Genomic DNA, 5,429 nt, shown 5'->3' on the forward strand with positions numbered 1-5,429 from the left:
GGGCAGGTCGATCCCCGTTTGTGCGCCCCGAAGCGGCGAAGTGGCAAACAATTTTGCCTAAACGGATTGAGTCGAGCTTTTGAGTATTTGGCCGAATTCGATACGAACTTTAATCGATTTTCAATTCTCAATTTATTTAACCAATATCCAACACCTTGCACTTGACAGTGGATGCATTTTTATGGTAGTTGGAGTGGTGCAAGTCCGGGACCGGTGGCTCATAAAGGAAAGTATAGCTCTGAAAGTGCCAAATTGAATTACTATTTTTATTTTTTGTAATTTTGAGCATTATTAATTTGAGTTTATTATTTAGATGATATTAACTTATTAAGTGAATATTATAATTAATTTGAAATAAATTTTTCACTGTTTTTCTTTTTATATATATTTTTCTCAGTGCTCTCTCGTTGAAAATTTGAATTTTGGTTTAACATGTACTGTCAATTTAAGATAGATATTTCAAATCTTATATCGAATATTTTAAATAGTGATTATATTGTCACAATAATTTTTATTTGATACACCTAGGAGTGATAAAATATCCAAACCATAATTGAATCAAATCGAACGAATTGATTCAATTCTAAAAAAAATTAATGATATCAGTTCTTTGAATCGAAACTCATTTGGAGTCAGTCCATTAATCAGTTCTAGATCATCAAAGACAGCCTACTAATTATGTGCACCCTAGTTTTGTATTCTTTTGAATCATTTTTCATTCACTCATTTTCGATTTACACAATGCTACAACACACTAGCATCGTATTTCATCACGTCAGTGGAGGAGATTCTTTGAAGAATGAAAAATGAAATTTGTCAATTACTTAAAAAGTCTTTAAACTATTTTTTTCATTTTCATTGTTTGATAAATTATTTGTATTCTTCACAAATAGAAGAAAATCCAATAAACATTCATGGAATATTAAACCATTAATGATTGCTTGTAAAAATGGACTACAAAACAACTGTATAATTCATCTTTTATTGTGAGGGTGTGCCGTCAAAACTGCTACAATTAATTTAGTGAATCATTATTATTATTTATTAGACAATATTTTATATGGGAATAGAAATTAATCGATATATTCAAATTATGACAATATTTTGTTTGTTAATTTGGACTTTTGTAATCTTATTGATTGATAATTTGAAATTAATGTTTGATATTTCTTTTTTTTATTTCGGTATATATCACTAAATTATGGATACGATGCGAGTTTGAAAATATAAGAAATAAAACTAGAACCAAATCAAATCAAGCCAAACTAAAATTGAATGGTTCGGATTCGATTTGGTTCCATATCTTAAAAAAACAGTTTGATTACATTGTCAAAAAAATGATCGGTTCATGGTTCGGCTAGGTCCCCTTGAACCAGAGCCAAATGGAATCATGCCCACCCCTAGTCATACATCACATTTTAATTACAATTAAATTCATCAATCTTTGCATATTATACCAATTATTTTCTTAACTTATTTTCTTCGAATTCTTATCTTCAACATTCCATTAATTAGTATGTCTCGTTCTTGATGTTGATTTATATCAAAATATTTTATTTTCAAGCTTTGAAATTAGGGGGAAAAATTTGTTTAGCACTTTTTATTTTTATTTTTTTTTTTAAAAATATGATGAAAAAAATAAGTATTTTTACGAATTTTTGGACATAAAATTATTATCAAATACAAAATATGTTAATTAATGAAAAGTATGAAAATAAGAATAACATGAAAAAACGTTATGAAGTGCTATACTAAGCAAAAATTAAGAATCTTAAATGTAATTAAATTATGGTGTAAAAAATAAAAATTATGGGGTGAATATAATTACCCTATTTCAAATTATTTGATCTCACTCCTTTTGAATTTTAGAAATAAACTTGAATTCTTTCCTGTGAGGATCAAATCATAAACATACACGTACACTGTCAACGTTTCTCGATTTTTGTTCAACCTTAAGAGCATGTTCTTCTGGACACATTTTGAAATCATTATCTTGAAAATACATGTCAATTTTACCATACTATGCCCTCAATGTTTGTTTTAATCCATATAATGTATTTTTCAATTTTAAGACTTTATTTTCTTCCCTCCACTTTATAGCCACTTGATTGTGCAATATAAATCTCTTCATCAAAATATCCATTTTAGAAAAGAGAATTTCATATCTATTTGATAGATTTTTCATTTATTTTGAGCAATCAAAGAAATAATCAATCTTATAGTTTCTAATCGAATAAAGGGAGCAAATATCTCATCATAGTCAATCTCGAGACTCTGATTGTGTATTCGGCAACAAACTTGATTTTTATTTTTCAACTTCTCCTTTAGCATTGTTCTTTGCTTTTTACACCCATTTCACTCCAATTGCCTTTTGGAAGAGTTGCTAACTCCTATGTATCATGCTTCAAGATTGCTTTGATTTCGTCACCCATGGTTTCTCATCATTTTGTGCTTTGCCCCACTTCATAACCTGTTGGTTCACAATCCGCAAGGAGACAAAAGAGTGTTAGTTCATTTTAATTTTTGATGACCTCATACAATGCTTGTAAGCTCATTGTCTATGGTCTCTTTGGTAGTGTGCTCGAGCTTAAACCTTCTTCTTAAGTATTCATGAGAGCTTGCTTGTGGTGAATGAGGTGGAGTTGTATGCTTTTGTATTTCTTCTCTTCCTTGCTCTACTTCCCTTTCTTGTTCTTTCACGAAAATCGGAGAAAAATCAAAGTCATCTTCTTCAATGTTCAACCTCCATGAATTTTCTTCATTAAATTCAACATCTCAACTAGTGATAAACTTTTTGGTGATTGTATTATATAGCTTGTAATCTTTAGACCTTGTATCATAGCTAATAAAGAGGAGTTTTTCACTTTTTCGATTGAGCTTGGATCTCCTTTGTTCGGGCACATGAGCATAGGCAATGCTTCCAAAGACTCTTAAGCAAAGATGTCGAGCTTTCTTCAACTCCATCTTCAAAAAATTTGTCAAATACTTTTGGCGTAAATTTTCCTTGTAGGTCTAATCTCGTAGCTTTAAATTTGAGGCCGCTTTTCTTTTAACCAGTTATTTAAATTTCTTGAAAACACCGGACAATTTCGAATTTTTCCTTCAGAAAATAAACCCATATTTTCTTTTTTACTAAAATCATCAGCAAATAAGACGAAATAATTGCTCTTCCTGAGGGATCTATAATGGATTGGCCAATACACGTCGATATAAATGAATTCTAGTGGCTTCTCTTCTATTGGTCTTTGTTTATTGTGGAGGCTCTTTCGAGAATGCTTTCCAAGTAGGCATCGTTTGTAAAATTGATTCCGATAATTGATGAATGGCAATGTACTCATCATTCTCTTTTTGAATAGCAACTCTAAAATATTAAAATTTAGGTGTCTAAACTTTAGATGACATAGCCATGATGTATCTTTTACACAAGCCCTCGAGCATTTTTGCAACATCATTTTGAATATCCAACAAGAGCATTCTATTATTTGTCATTGCTCCCTTAGCAATCAAGTTACTTTAGTAGTCTCTTACTGAAAGTGTTTTTTCTTTTTCTTTTTTTCTTTCCTGTGAATGTCATAGCCTTTTCTAAGATTTTACCCCAATCACAAAATATTATTCTTCATAGGAACATAAAAATTTGAAAGAAATTCGTGGTTTCCATCTTCCTAGCGTATTCGGATATCAATGTTGCCACCTACCGGAATTTTGAATTAATCTCCAAATGTGATGTTGCCACTTACCGATTCAACATTTTCTTTTCTAATTTCTACACGTTATTGCTAGCACCGATGTCAATATCCCAATTGTCGACATTCATTCATGTTATTCCTTCTCCTTTTTTTTTTCCTTCTTTTTACAAAATTTGCTTCTTCTTCAACTTGATTAGCTCTATATTTCTACAAATTCTCGAAAAATTTTACAACTGTAGCATTGTACTTGAGATTTGACATATCTTTGCTTTGAATTGTTACCTCTTCTACGGCCTTTTTTTGAAGATAAATTAATTTGTCTACTTTCTTCACAATTAGATGTCTCATATTATCCTCTTTCTCAACCACGACCATTACCATGACCACGTCATTTTCCTCTTTCATCGTTCAAGTCAGTGAAGTCACCTCCATTGTTTTCATTCAACACGATCTATGTTTTAAGTACTTGCTTCAAATTAATTTGCTTCTTCTCTTGCCTTTCTTCGTATGCTTGAAAAGACCCTATAAGTTCAATAGTCATGGCCTCCAAATTTTCTTCATAATTCTAATATTATTCAAATTTTCAATATTTGCTTTTAGTGATTGATAAATGAGATACCGAACTTTCTTGTCTTTCCTTCTTGAATCCTTCAACGCGACCTTTTGTCATTGAGATATAACACAGTCTCATCTCTTGGCTCGTTGTATCTCTCCCCTATGATATTCCAAAGGTCTTGTGACCCCAGCAAATACTTCATTTGTCTAAGGAATTTTCGATGGTAAATTATTTGTCCTTTGAATATTCGTGTAACAAAAGTTGTATGTAACAAAAATTGCGCACCAACTTCTCCACATATTTAACACATAGGTTCCTATAAAAAAATAAATGTACAACTTTTATTACACAGATTTTCACACGGAAAATAATATACTCAAAAGATAATTAATTAAATTTCAACGAAAAAGAGAACTGCAACTTGGAGTTGTGGACCAAAAATTGTGTAATTGAAGTAAATCAGTCGAAATAACTCAATATTTTCTAACATACTCAATTTTTGTATAGAAAACTCAATATTTATCAAATAAATTCAATGTTTGCCAAACAAACTCAAGATTTTTGTAGCAAACATAGAATTTAACCTACTAACTCACCTTATCTTTACAAAATTCGATATTTGTCAAGCAAAAGCTCACCATTTCACCCATCAAGCTAGAGATTATGTACAACCACCATTTCAAAAGTCCCTTCGAGGATGCAAATAATCATAAATGTAGAATTTTTATGCAGATGACCTAAGGTAAAATTTAATGAACAATGATTTAAATCCATTGCAAAAGAAGTTCTCAGTATGATTGTAGATACATACATACACATGATTATTTACATATACACATAAATTTAAACATAATACATACACATATTACCATTTTAGAATGACCAAGATTAGACGAGAAAAAATTACTGAATGTTATCGGACAAATCAAACGAGTAAATCTCACACAACCATTTGAGGGAGCAAATAGACGGAATGAGCCAAGTAGGGTGGTGATTTATGGAAATAATTATTGATCTAAGAACTCAAATTTCAAGTGTAACGATGAAGACAATTTGCACAACGAAAGCAAACAATGTAAATAATTCATACCAATTATCCATAACATGAGTACTATAAGAACTCATGTTTAATCATAATATATCTACTATATGCAATATTTTACCTAAATGCATTCTTACAATTCGCA

Source organism: Olea europaea, chromosome 23 (genome assembly GCF_002742605.1).
Source record: "Olea europaea var. sylvestris chromosome 23, O_europaea_v1, whole genome shotgun sequence".
Lineage (NCBI taxonomy): Eukaryota > Viridiplantae > Streptophyta > Magnoliopsida > Lamiales > Oleaceae > Olea > Olea europaea.